This window comes from Macaca thibetana, chromosome 18 (assembly GCF_024542745.1).
Source record: "Macaca thibetana thibetana isolate TM-01 chromosome 18, ASM2454274v1, whole genome shotgun sequence".
In the NCBI taxonomy this organism is placed as follows: domain Eukaryota; kingdom Metazoa; phylum Chordata; class Mammalia; order Primates; family Cercopithecidae; genus Macaca; species Macaca thibetana.
The window spans coordinates 34,910,385-34,925,226 of NC_065595.1; the positions used below are offsets into that span (position 1 = coordinate 34,910,385).

Sequence of the window (14,842 nt, forward strand, 5' to 3'; positions counted from 1 at the left end):
TGGTCAGGCTGGTCTCAAACTCCTGACCTCATGATCTGCCAGCCTCGGCCTCCCAAAGTGCTGGGATTACAGGCGTGAGCCCCCGTGCCTGGCAACATTTTTAGTTGTGCTGTATGGAAGGTCTTTTGCTGAGCATCTTGCCAGATACATGATTGGAAAATCTGACCTGCCATCATGTAGCATATTTTTATGTGCTGCTTATTTTTATGTGGCCAACTTTTGTTCAGTTTCTCTCAGTGTAGCATCCTCTGCTACACACTGTGGGACACAAAAATAAATAAACGTTGGTCCTCTCTCTCAGGGAAGCTTATGCTCTAACAAGGAGATGCAAGAAGAGATGGGGTTTGAAGGCCTTGCTGAGTGCAAGAAACTCTGTTCTGAACTGTGTCAGCAAGTTGAGGTGCAGATGGGCTGCCCTTCAGGAACTATCTCCAGGCAGTTCTCAGCCTGAGGGAGTTTTTCCTTCATCTGAATTGAAATCTCCTCCCCCCAATCTCAGCTCTGCCCTTAGGAACTCTGCCGAAGCAATCCAGCCCTGCAGATTTTGAAGATACACATAGTTTGCCTGTGGTGTTTTGTTTTGTTTTCAGCTGCCTCTTAGTCTCATCTCTATTTGGGAGAATTCCCCAGTTTGTGCAACTTAGTGGGAGGTGTCCCTTCCCAATATGGCATCTGCAAAGGGCCAGCTTCTCTCTGTGCCTTTGGCAGCTTAGTGTGGGTTCATGACTAAGTCTGGGCTGTTGGAGGATCCCACCTGGACTCTGAACCTAGAAGGAAAATGCAATTTGCAGGGACAAGTTATAGGTTACTGATCATTAAAGGTAGAGACAAGAGTCCAGAGACAGTGGCGGCAACAGTCCAGTGGAACCAACAGTGCCAGCAGCGCCCTCCCAACTAGGCTGCCCCTCGTGGCTATACCAGTTGTATGACTTTCTGCCCAGCCTCCCTGGTTTGCCTTCCAAGCCTAGTTCCCCAGCATTCCAGTCATTTCTATGATCTACTAATATGTTTTTTTTTTTTTTTTTTGATACAGGGTCTCACTCTGTTGCCCAGGCTGGAGTGCAATGGCATGATATCACCTCACTGCGACCTCTGCCTCCTGGGTTCAAGTGATTCTCCTGCCTCAGCCTCCTGAGTAGCCAGGATTACAAGGCACCCACCATCATGCCTGGCTAATTTTTGTATTTTTAGTACAGATGGGGTTTCACCATGTTAGCCAGGCTGGTCTCAAACTCCTGGCCTCAAGTGATCTGCCTGCCTCGGTCTTGCAAAGTGCTGGGATTACAGGCATGAGCCACCGCACCTGGCTGATCTACCAATATGTTCTTTTTTTGCCTAAGTTAGCCAGAGTTGATTTTTATTATTGGCAAGAGCTACAACTGGTACAAAAGCTCATATGCCCTGTATCACCCCCTCTTTCCATTATAATACCAAATATTGCTGCCGTGACCTCTGCCCTTGCGTGAGGGTTGCCAGCCATTAGAATGTTCTCAGATATCAAAGGAGCTCACTCCATCGTAGCGTAGACAGTAGAGGCTTGTCCAGGACCTTACCTAAGGCCAGCGCTGCCCCTCTACTAACTGTTCCTGGGGGCACATATGCAACCAATTCCATGGAAGGTATACAAAGACCTTGGTGTACCTTATTTAAGTACAATAAACAGTTACTACGATTAATCCAAATTTGCTTCCATTGAGAAGGAAAAAAGATTTGCATAGAAGCGTCTGGGTACTCAGGTCTATGTTGGGGATTTTTCAGAGGGTCTTTCAAAACACTCCTTGTCCCCTTTAAATAAATGTATGTTTCCTTTTCAAATATGTCCTATTTTCCATAATTTACCAAATATTACTGTTGATAAATCTGACGATGCTTAAGACATTTATTTTAAAATGATAGGGTGCAAAATATTTGAGCCTGGAGACAAACTGAGAGTACCTAGGGGCTCTCTGGTTCTTTCCGCTGAGTATGGATATTAGTCCCAGTACATGGCCAAAGGGAGAGGCTTGGCTAATTGTGGAACCCAAATTCTAGGCAATAGTGATTGGTTCTAACTGTGAAAACTGAAGTATGGTCAGACCCCTTTCCTGGGATTGGTCTAGAGATACTGGAAGAGAGAAATTCTTTCTCTCCTGGGTTTGCTGGGCTGCAGGTGGTCATCTTCCCGCCCTGAAGATGGAAGCCTAGGGAGACAAGCAGAGATAAGAAAGATTGAGAGAAAGCAAATGGGAGGGAAAGGACAAAACAGTGCAATAGTGACATAGGAAGATGGAGAGAGACAGGCAGTGTCCTAACTGCGCCGAGACTCACCGAGGCTCTTTCTGGCCAGGAGCCCACATCCTGCAGTTCTTCTGATTCAGAGAGTGACACCAACCACTCTTCTTTCCAGAATCCCCCTCCCTCCTCTCTGTCAGCTGATAGCAGTTGGGTTTATGTTACTTGCATCCAAGAGTCCTCATTAAAATCCATATTAGGCTGGAATTCATAGTGGTGTCTGTTGGGCCCTTTCCAACTTGAGGACAGTTTCCTGTGGTGGAGACAAGGTGTTCAGAGAGAGATGTTGCTGAGTTCTGATTTCTCTTTGTCAGTCCTCAACATTGGAGCCTGCTTTTCAGGCCACAGGCCTTCCTCTTCCTTGATTTTCTGCTCTGAGCACAACTTTACTGGCCTCTCTGGGGTCTTTAGCAGTTTTCATAAGTCCTGTTCACTCTGGACTTTGGATATGTCTATGCTATTCTTAGAATTTTCTATCTAAACTTTCAAAGCTCTTTCATTTTATGGATTTGTTCATGTATTATTAATTTTGAAGCATACATATATATGTAATCATAAAAGCAATCTCTGTTTATTATTAACAACAACAACAAAAAACCCATGAAAATCCAGAAATGACCAAAAGATGGCTGGTCCTGGTGGTGTGTGCCTTGTAGTCCTAGCTACTTGGGAGGCCAAGGCAGGAGGATTGCTTGAGCCCAGGAATTTGAGGCTGCAGTGAGCTATGATCATGTCACTGCACTCCAGGATGGTGACAGAGCCAGATTCTGCCTCTAAATAAAGATAAAAATAAATGAACAAAGAGAAAAAATGTAAAATAATAATATAATCTCTACACTCAAAGGAAAATATTGTTAATATTTTTATATGTAGTTTTCTCTTTTTTTTCTATACATATCTGGTCTATGGTATTTTAAAATCCACTTCCAGGCTGGATATAGTGGCTCATGCCTGTAATCCCAGCACTTTGGGAGGCTGACTCACTTGAGGTCAGGAGTTCGAGACCAGCCTGGCCAATATGGTAAAACCCCTGTCTCTACTAAAATTACAAAAATTAACTAGGCATCATGGCACATCCCTGTAATCCCAGCTACTTGGAAGGCTGAGGCAAGGAAATCGCTTGAACCCGGGAGGCAGAGGTTGCAATGAGCTGAGAACATGCCACTGCACTCCAGCCTGGGCGACAGAGTGGGACTCTATCTCAAATAAATAAATACATAAAATCTACTTTCAACAGTAGGTGAGAAATCACTGCCTCCCAAGGATGTCACTTTCATGGCTCTGGTTGGTTATTTCTTTTTACTCAGATATAAACACCGAGAAACCATACCACTTCCTCTTGTTATTGCCTCTGTTTTCCAACTTAAATGATAGAGAGACAAGATAATACCTTATTAGGCACTACAACTTTAGCAGAACTTGACTTCTTGGGGAGGCCCCTTTCCCATCTCTATCTGCCAGCTTGATGCATCTTCATTTACTTTAGGAGGTCTGTTAAGGGAGAATCCCATGCTTTTGATCTGGCTGTGGATGTGTTTGTGTGTGCATTTCTAGCATGAGTGCATATCTGTTTTTACTCGTACCCTCACTGAAATAACAGCCTTTTCAGGTTAATAGATTTTCATACATGGGCACACTTTTGTGCCCTTTGGTGCTGCTTCCCATTCTTCTAGTTTAGGAGTATTACAGTCTCAGTCTCTGGGGGGGAGCAGGTCTGGATTGAACTACTGTTTTGGGCACTTAGTTCCTTGACCCAGAACAAGGTATTTAGCCTCTCAGATCTGATACTGCTCGGATCTGAGGAATGGGAGTAAGACGATCTGAAAGAGTCAGGGTTCCGCTTCCATGAAGGCAGTAATACTCAGGAATCTCAGGAATCCAGGGAAGAATTCCCTCAAGTAAGCATTGTCATAAGCACTAAACAAAGTCCCAACCTCTCCTGTGACCCAGAGCCTAAAACTCATTTTAGGAAGGATGAACTTTTTCTCTAGAACCAGAGATAGGACAATATAGTCCCCTTGGAGCTGTACTAGACTGAGGGGTCAGTGACTGATAGGACATCTTACAGAAGTATTTGGATAAGAGGTAAAGGAACAGGGCTGAGTGAGGAGTAGGAGTGGGGATCATAAGGAATTGGGGTGCAGCAGGGCACAGACAGAGAGTCCTGCCTATGGATGCCCTGGTGGTTGTTCAATCCTTTGCTGTCTCCTGAACACACTGTTTACTGAGCCAGATGCCTTGAGGTACGGGCTTGCCCATGTTCACATTTTCTGTCCTGAGCATTCTTTGTACACAATAAAATGGATGGTATTAAGGTCTTGGAAGCAATTAGATTTCAAGGAACCATCTCCTACCAGGATATGCATTAACAACCTTCAGTGGATCTGGGCCCACAGGGCACCTATTATTTACCTGAAAGAGCCCCCCAGAAGAGGGTGGGGCCTTAAGTTTCGTCTTGGAAACATACTGGCACCAGGAGGACCACAAACCCCACTCTCCCTCCCTTCCTCCACTTACAAGTGTGGGAGCTGGGAGGTTGGGCTATGAGGCTGGAAGTCCCCTAAAGCTGTTATGAGTACAAAAGAACATACAGTTCCCTGGCACCTGTCATCTGCCTGCTCAGTAAGGGTGAGGGCTGGTACCTTCTCTTGCTCCTGAGACCCAGGTAGCAAAGGGGTTTGGTGAGTATTGAGAGAAACCTGGGTGTAAGAATGTAAATGAATTTAGAAGGATGAATAAGAGGTACTCCCTTCCTTTCTTTCTTTTTTTTTTTTTTTTTAATTTATTTATTATTATTATACTTTAAGTTGTAGGGTACATGTGCATAACGTGCAGGTTTGTTACATATGTATACTTGTGCCATGTTGGTGTGCTGCACCCATCAACTCGTCATTTACATCAGGTATAACTCCCAATGCAATCCCTCCCCGCTCCCCCCACCCCATGATAGGCCCCGGTGTGTGATGTTCCCCTTCCTGAGTCCGAGTGATCTCATTGTTCAGTTCCCACCTATGAGTGAGAACATGTGGTGTTTGGTTTTCTGTTCTTGTGATAGTTTGCTAAGAATGATGGTTTCCAGCTGCATCCATGTCCCTACAAAGGACACAAACTCATCCTTTTTTATGGCTGCATAGTATTCCATGGTGTATATGTGCCACATTTTCTTAATCCAATCTGTCACTGATGGACATTTGGGTTGATTCCAAGTCTTTGCTATTGTGAATAGTGCTGCAATAAACATACGTGTGCATGTGTCTTTATAGCAGCATAATTTATAATCCTTTGGGTATATACCCAGTAATGGGATGGCTGGGTCATATGGTACATCTAGTTCTAGATCCTTGAGGAATCGCCATACTGTTTTCCATAATGGTTGAACTAGTTTACAATCCCACCAACAGTGTAAAAGCATTCCTATTTCTCCACATCCTCTCCAGCACCTGTTGTTTCCTGACTTTTTAATGATCGCCATTCTAACTGGTGTGAGATGGTATCTCATTGTGGTTTTGATTTGCATTTCTCTGATGGCCAGTGATGATGAGCATTTTTTCATGTGTCTGTTGGCTGTATGAATGTCTTCTTTTGAGAAATGTCTGTTCATATCCTTTGCCCACTTTTTGATGGGGTTGTTTGTTTTTTTCTTGTAAATTTGTTTGAGTTCTTTGTAGGTTCTGGATATTAGCCCTTTGTCAGATGAGTAGATTGCAAAAATTTTTTCCCATTCTGTAGGTTGCCTGTTCACTCTGATGGTAGTTTCTTTTGCTGTGCAGAAGCTCTTTAGTTTAATTAGATCCCATTTGTCAATTTTGGCTTTTGCTGCTGTTGCTTTTGGTGTTTTAGACATGAAGTCTTTGCCCATGCCTATGTCCTGAATGGTACTTCCTAGGTTTTCCTCTAGGATTTTTATGGTATTAGGTCTAACATTTAAGTCTCTAATCCATCTTGAATTAATTTTCGTATAAGGAGTAAGGAAAGGATCCAGTTTCAGCTTTCTACTTATGGCTAGCCAATTTTCCCAGCACCATTTATTAAATAGGGAATCCTTTCCCCATTTCTTGTTTTTGTCAGGTTTGTCAAAGATCAGATGGCTGTAGATGTGTGGTATTATTTCTGAGGACTCTGTTCTGTTCCATTGGTCTATATCTCTGTTTTGGTACCAGTACCATGCTGTTTTGGTTACTGTAGCCTTGTAGTATAGTTTGAAGTCAGGTAGCGTGATGCCTCCAGCTTTGTTCTTTTGACTTAGGATTGTCTTGGAGATGCGGGCTCTTTTTTGGTTCCATATGAACTTTAAAGCAGTTTTTTCCAATTCTGTGAAGAAACTCATTGGTAGCTTGATGGGGATGGCATTGAATCTATAAATTACCTTGGGCAGTATGGCCATTTTCACGATATTGATTCTTCCTATCCATGAGCATGGTATGTTCTTCCATTTGTTTGTGTCCTCTTTTATTTCACTGAGCAGTGGTTAGTAGTTCTCCTTGAAGAGGTCCTTTACATCCCTTGTAAGTTGGATTGAACAGCTCCAGTCTCCAACTCCCTTCCTTTCTTAAAGACTTGGGATGAGGAACAGATGAGGCAGGGGAAATCAGGAAAATAAGTATTGATGAGGCTGACTGCTTTTCTTATTCTGAGCAAAGTTCTTTGCTGCCAAAGTACTAGGGTAGAATTCAAAGACGAACAGTGTTTATTCATCCATCCAGCAAATAACTACCCACCAGGCAGCCACTGATGTGTGTTGGGATACACAGTCTCTGTTCTCAAGGAACTCATTGCTTATGTATACCTCTGCATTTGTATACCATTCCCTCTGCCTGGCCTTCTTTCCATGTATTCCAGGGTTTCTCAACTTGGACACCATTGGGACATTTTGGGCTGGATAATGCTTTGTTGTGGGGAACTTTTCTGCACATTGTAGGACTTTAAGCAGCATCACTGGCTTCTGCCCACTAAATGCTACCCCCCATCCCAGGTTGTGACATCCAAAAATGTTTCTAGACATTGCCAAATGTCCCCTGGGGGCCAATGGAACCACTGATCCAATTTGAGTTTATCCAACCTTCATGACTTCATTTAAGTCCCACCTCTTCCATGAAGCTTGCTTTGGTTAATTCTGGTCATGCTATTTTCTCCTTTCTTTGGTCTCCTGTACCAATTATTGCTGCTGCTTTCCAGTTTACCATGTAATAATCCACTCCCTTCTTTTGATCACTGTTTGGAAGGAAACAACCTTGAAAATCGTCCTAGAGATGTAGATTTCATTCAGCACCATGGCAAACCTGTTACATCTCCTAGAATAAGTTACTTCCATTCTGCCATGGAGACCCCAGTTTTCTCAGCTGTCAAATCAATGGCAGTGCTACTCAGAAATTTTCAGCCACAAATCATCAAAGATATGGAGGGGCCAATTGCACAGGTTTCTTAAAATGAAGCAGATTTTATGTTGTACACATTGAGTCTCTGTATGGTGTTGGAATGGTATCATGGCCAACACCTGTCCAAAACCACTAGATCATCTTAAAGACTTTTCTAGCATTTGATCATGATCATGAGATTTCATTTGTATTAAATTCTACCTCTTAATTAGGCTGTGAATGCCTTCAGTGCCTGCTACCTCGGTGATTTTCATAGTGCCACCTAGCTCAGTGCTGGCTTTACAAGAAGTTTGGTTAATATTTGCTGTTTGATCAAGTTTTTAATCCTAAAGCCAAAGATGATTTTCAGGTGCTGGGTCCTGACATTAGGAATCTCCCTGCGTCAGTTAGGAGTGTTTTTATTTGCAAATTATAGAAAGCCTACCCACAGTAGCTTGAAACAAGAGTGGTTTCTTTTTCTCACATAAGAGAAAAGCAATGTTAGGGCTGGTGTCTTGGAGATTTTCTGGGCCTTTCCCTCCTGCATGTCTCCTCATGGTCATGAAAAGGCTGCTTTAACTCTAAGTGTCACATCTGCATTCAAGTCTAGGATCAATACCAGGATTAGTGCCAGCCCCATCTGTCTCTTATTAGCAAAGCTAAAACTTTCCCAGAACTTTCCTGCCAAACTTCTGATTACATCTCATTGGCCAGAACTGTATCACATGACCACTCTATGATACAGGGATATTGGGAGAGTGAATATTTAGCTACTGCAGCCTCTCTAATGGAAAGAAGTAAAGGTAAAGGAGGTAGAGGATGGGTACTATGCTGCCCAATCAGCAGGGTCTGCCGTCATCCCTATTCACAAGCTCCAGCACCTATAGCCCTGACCACAGCAGAGGGCAATGCACCTTGACTGGTGTTTGTCTCAGCAGTGCAGCCTTGATTCTCTGAATTCAGCCACTGCCCCGGCATGGCTCCAGGCAGTTCTCTGAGAGCAGGGACAATGGTTCAGTGCTCCTAGAGTAGAGGTTAATCCATCTGTGGTTTAGGTTTCTCTTTTCTCTTGGCAGAGTTTGCAGTTGGAATCAAAGGCCTCCCAACAAGGAAACAACTAAGTAAGTTAAACAACACTGCCTGTTTTTGAAATTCCGTGGGTTTAACTGGGATTAGAAGTACCAATTTGAGCATTAGCGCAATAAATTATTTGATCATTTATGCTGGCTGAAGCCAGGGAACCAATAAAAAGAATCTTATTCTGTTCTTATCTCTCTACTGACCCCTGCAACAGCCCCCTCAAATTATCATACACACCACTTTCTGATTCATTTATCTGCTTATGTCCCTCTATTCTTTTTTTTTTTCTCTTTTGAGGCAGAGTCTCCCTCTGTCACCCAGGCTGGAGTGCAGTGGTGTGATCTGAGCTCACTGCAAGCTCTGCCTTCCGGGTTCACGCCATTCTCCTGCCTCAGCCTCCCGAGTAGCTGGGACTATAGGCACCTGCCACGACGCCCCGCTAATTTTGTTGTTGTTGTTGTATTTTTAGTAGAGACACAGTTTCACCACGTTAGCCAGGATGGTCTTGATCTCCTGAACTCGTGATCTGCCTGCCTCGGCCTCCCAAAGTGCTGGGATGACAGGTGTAAGCCACTGTGCCCGGCCATGTCCTTCTATTCTTAAAAATTGCTGATTCTCATTTCTATCCAAAGTCCATATCAGACTTCTGCTTCTAATAGAGGCAGACTAGCTAATATGGGCCAACCTTCCCTCTGAAAACAACTAACAAATTCAGAGAAAACATTTAAAAAATTTTCCCTAAAATATCAAAAACTAATAGGATAGTGAGGAAGCAAGCCAAGATCTAGGAGAAGATGAAGCTCTAGAGGGACAAGCTTGGCATTTAGGGCTACTTTTGCCCAGAGGGCATTGGCTCATCTAAAAAGAAGGCTGAGAGATGAGCCATGTTTTTGAAAACTGTTGGTGGCTAGGTGCCCATAAGTTCGAATCTACTGCTTCCTTTCTTTTCCATGGTGGAGACCCTGGTAAACTACTTGGTACTCAGAGTTGGGGCCCCAAAGAGCTGCACTGTCAGACTAAGGTAAACTGGAATTAAACTTCACATAGATTCTAGCCTTAGTCATCTGAGTGGCTCAAAAAATTTGAAGCTTTGACTTTGAATTGAAGCAATCTTGGTTGGATTACTAGTGCCCCTAAATGCCTGGCATAGAAACTGAAAATCAAAAATCATGTCCAGAAGATATCATCCTAAGTCTCACATTATTTCTAAAGATACTTTTTCAAACATAATGTTCAACACATAGTAATAAATGACCAAGCAAATAAGAAATGAAGACAACATTCAAAGATCAGCACAAACAAGAAGTAACAGAAAGATATTCATGGTCATTCTTGACAGTGGGATTACCATGCACAGAATCTAAAGCAACATTATAATATACTCAAGAAAACAAAGGCCTGGCCGAGTGTGGTGGCTCACACCTGTAATCCCAGCACTTTGGGAGGCTGAGGTGGGCGGATCACCTGAGGTCGGGAGTTCGAGACCAACCTGGTCAGTATGGTGAAACCCCTGTCTCTACTAAAAATACAAAAATTAGCCAGGTGTGGTGGCAGGTACCTGTAATCCCGGTTACTCAGGAAGCTGAGGCAGGAGAACCGCTTGAACCCGGGAGGCAAAGGTTGCAGTGATGCGAGATTGTACCATTGCACTGCAGCCTGGGCAACATAGCGAGACTCTGTCTCAAAAAACAAAAACAAAACAAAACAAACAAACAAACAAAAAACAAAAAAAAGGAAAAGCCAAACTTGAAATTTATTGACAAGAATTGGAAATTGGAAGTTATAAAAAGTAATTGTCCACATTTGATAGAGAACCTCCAGAAACACTCTAATTAAAAATATAATAATCAAAATCAACATCTCAATGATGTATTTAGCAGCAAAAAAATACAGTTAATGAAATAACTAGGAGAAAGGTCAAAAGCAACTATCCAGACTTAGCTCAGGAAAAAGTATGAAAAATTCAGAAGAGTCAGAGACATATGCAGTTTGATCAGAATATATACTAAATGTGTGCATATTCAAATGGGGTCCCCAAAGGAGAGAAGAGAGAGAACATTTGAAAAGATAATGTTTGAGAATTCTCCCAAACAGATAAAAGTCCTATGAATCCCAAGCAACATAAATAAAATGTACTCATACCTAGACATATCATAGTCCAATTTCAGAAGACCAAAATCTAAGAGAAAAATTTTAAAAGCAAAGTGACAATAGACAGAAGCAACAGTTAGAATGGTGGTAAACCAGGTACAGTGGTGCCTGCCTGTAGTTCTAGCTACTCAAGAGGCTGAGGTGGGTGGGAGGATTGCTTGAGGCCAGGAGTTCGAGGCTGCAGTGAGCTATGATTGCACCTGTGACTAGCCATGGCACTCTAACCTGGGCAACACAGTGAGACCCTCATCTCTGAGAGTGAAAAGAATGACAGCAGACTTCTCAAAAATGATAACTCATATAAGAATATAGTAGAACGATATTTTCAATTTGGCCAATCTAGAATTCTACACATAGTAAAAATATTCTCCAGTAATGATGATTTTAAAAGTCAGTGAAATAAAAACTGAAAGATGCTGCCACCAAGAGACCTGCACTAAAGGAAATTCTGACAGATATTCTTTGGGTAAAGAGAAAATGATTCCAGATGAAAGCTTGGAGATGAAGGAAAAATTGAAGAGGAATGAAAAATGGAAACAACACAGGTAAATATAAATGAATACTGATTATGCAAAATGAAAATAATGACTAGAGGGGTTTAAAATACTCAAGATCCATGATAACAATAGCAAGTCAGGAGGTGGGTAATGGAGTTAAAGTGTTCTAAGGTCCTTGCATTGTCTGGGAGGATAGAAAAGTTAAGAGTTAACATTAATGTTTAATAAATCAACGATGTATGTTGTAATTTCAAGAGTGGCCACTAATAGCAAAATAAAAGTGGGAAAAATCCTCTCAGCAAGCCCACTTTAAGTGGCATATGTAGTGCCACCACCAGTTCTATTTTTGACTTTCACAGGTCCCCTTCACAGCATCTCTATCTGCTACAGCTATTAGACCTATTCACTGCCCCTGTGTAGATTGTTCCAGTCTCTGTTCATTTATTAGTCTGTTCTCTGCTCCTGGGAGGCTTTCTTATATCTATTCACATCCTTTTCTGTCCAGTCATCATGCAATTTCCACCTCTGCCCCAGTCATGTTTCCCCTCACTACTCTGCCACCCACAGTTCCTCTGTCCACCAAACTCCTAGATCCTTGATGGAATGACTCACTCAAGACTGGATTTATTATACACTTATTATATTGTGGCTATTTGGAGAATATGATTTATTTTTCCTAAAATAGAGGTTCCTTGAGGATAAGGATAATGTCTTTAAGAACTTTTTTATCTCCTATGTGTCTATCACTATGCGTTGCCAAGAAGACACTTTGTGTTTTATTTGTACTCTGTGTAAATATTTTTTACAGAAATAGGTAACCATGGAAAGCCATTTAATATCTGTGAGTTGTTTTGCAGCTGTTAAAATGATTAAAACAATACCTACTCTAACTCATGAGGTTGATGAGAAGCTGAAATGGGCTAATAGATATGAAATAATTTGTATTATGTAATGTACTATAAAGAATTACTAACATGCGCTGGGCATAGTGACTAATCCCAGCACTTTGGGAGATTGAGGTGGGTGGATCATTTGAGGTCAGGAGTTGGAAACCAGCCTGGCCAACACGGTGAAACCCCATCTCTACTAAAAATATAAAAATTTAGCTGAGCATGGTGGTGGATGCCTGTAATCCCAGCTACTTGGGAGGCTGAGGCAGGAGAATTGCTTGAACTCGGGAGGTGGAGGTTGCAGTGAGCTGAGATCAGGCCATCATACTCCAGTCTGGGCGACAAGAGTGAAACTCCATCCCAAAAAAAAAAAAAAAAAAAAAAAAAGAATTACTAACAGTAATAAGCATTGATCAATCATTGGCGTAACATGAAAAGCATTAAATTATCAATGATTAGAGATCAAAAAGAACCAGCAAGCCATTATCTGAGCCCTCCGTTGACAAAAGGATTCAAGTCATCCATTCATTTACTCATGCATTGATGATTACTGAGGACATACTGTAGTGGCTAACATTGTGTCAGACACTGAATGTGCAGAAGTACAAGTTTCTGCCCACACCTCACTCAGTCTGGTGCGTGACTTGATAAAGGTGGTAAACGGATATAACAGATTCATAAGGTGCTACAGGAACACAGAAGGGAGACACCTGACCTTGGGAGGTGTGAGGTGGCCTTCCTGGAAGGGGTAATCACAAAACAAGTCTTGAAGGACAAATAGGAGATAGTAATGGAAGAAAAAGGCTATGTCAGGAAGAGCAGCATATGTAAGGCTGGATTTCAAAGAGGAAATCTCTTTAGAGAAAGTTTTATCAGTCTTATGTCGATGAGATAGACTGTTGCCGTAAGAGACTGGACAGTTACACGAGGACCGGGTCAGTGAGGGCCCTGTATGGCCTCATGAGCCACATTAAAAAGTATCAGCTCTCTTCTCTGCAGGGGACTCGCCAGATCATTTAGTCGTTTGTCACTAAACTAGAGCATGAATCAGAAACACCTGGAGGGCTGTTGAAAGACATTCCTGGGCTCTCCGCTGAGTTTCTGATTCAGTAGATCTAGGACTGGCCTATAGTTTTCATCTCCAACGAGGTTCCAGGTGATGCTGATGTTGCTGGTCTGGGGACCACTTTGATAACCACTGCTCTAGTCCAGCCTTTTCTTTCAGATAAACCACTGAGCCCTAGAGGTGAAATTCATTAACAAAAGTCGTCAGTTGAAATAGGGTAAACTCACCAAGCAACTAGAGCTGACACCCTCCTTCCCCTAAGCCCCTCGCAGTGGAGCTGTCCCTTCCAGAATCATCAGTAGCCTTACCTCCCTCACCTTCAAGAATCCCACCCCTTCAGTGCTCTGCTTTCAGCGTCTGTAAGGGAAGGAAATTGGTTGCACCAACTTATATTAGGATTTACTTTTAAAGAAGGTCCTTAAGAAAGGCAGCGTTTTAACCTAAGGGAGTGCATTTTCAAGAGTGGATTTTCAGGCAGGGAGCGCAGCAGGCGTTTCCCGATATGCCCGCGGGCAAGACCCGATCACGGCCCAGAAAGCCTGCTTTGCAGAGGTGACCACCCCAGCCCGGGAGAACGGGGCCCGAGCTGCTGCGCCGCCACGGTGACTCAGCCATAAGACCCGCCAGGCGGGTAAGTTTGCTGGTCCGAGGCCGCCCCTTCCGCTTCGCACAGCTTCCTTGTACCGCCCCGCCCCGCCGCTGATCCCACGCTGCGAAGCGTGGGCCCAAGCACTGCAGCAGTTGAGTCATAGCTTCATAAGCGACTTTCCTGAGAAGGCTGAGGCTTGGGGTGATGTTAGGGACGGTGGCCTAACGTCCCTTTACAAGGAACCCAGCTTCCGGCAGCCCAGTGCGCCGCTCTTCTCCTTCCCCTGTTTCTTCCTGCCCAGTTAAGAGTGTCCGGCAAACCCTTCCCGGCTGCCCACAACCCAACAGTTCCGCCCTCCTGAGGGTTCTCAAGCTCAGAGTCTTCCAACCTTCCAAACAAATACAGCATTCTGCCCAGGAGGTATTTCTTAAGGTTGTTGAATTATCCGAGTCTTGAAGCTTGTAGGTCATCCCTGGGTCTGTCTTGTTCTCTGCAGTTTAACACAGGCTTAAAATAGCAACTCATTTTATTAGTTATTATTCTTAACAGCTGCCTGAACAATGTCATGCCCTGTTTCTTTAATTGATTGAGTGTATTGATCATGGGTCTTTCATCCACATTGTCCTTTATTAGGTATGTGGGGCAATCAAACATGGACAGCACACACTTTCTGCACTCCAGGAACTTAAAGATAGTGTTGAGAAAACAAATACCATAGGAAGAGTTAACACACCATTCTCCAGCATTTTAGGCAGGAATGATACACACATGTTACCATCTGTGAATGGTAGAAGAAAGTCACCTGAGCGGGCAGTGGAGGCTTCAGAGAGGAGGTGGGGCTTGAAGTGTACTTTGGTGGGCGAGGTAGCCATTAGTTGGGTGGACAGGAGAAGAGGGGCCTTTCCAGATTGGAAGTGCAGTAGGAGGGAAGTGAGGTGAGGAAT

General features: G+C 43.2%; 1 protein-coding gene and 1 long non-coding RNA gene across 2 annotated transcripts in view; one reads left to right on the forward strand and one right to left on the reverse strand.

Moving 5' to 3' along the window:
• HAUS1 (HAUS augmin like complex subunit 1) overlaps nt 1-14,842 on the reverse strand; it is a 983,957-nt gene that overhangs the window by 350,851 nt on the left and 618,264 nt on the right. The window lies entirely within an intron of this gene.
• Nucleotides 7,149-14,842, forward strand: part of LOC126941423 (uncharacterized) — a 43,813-nt gene continuing 36,119 nt past the window's right edge. Inside the window, exon 1 of the long non-coding RNA XR_007721297.1 lies at nt 7,149-8,746. This is a non-coding gene — a long non-coding RNA (uncharacterized LOC126941423). The remainder of the gene's footprint in view (nt 8,747-14,842) is intronic.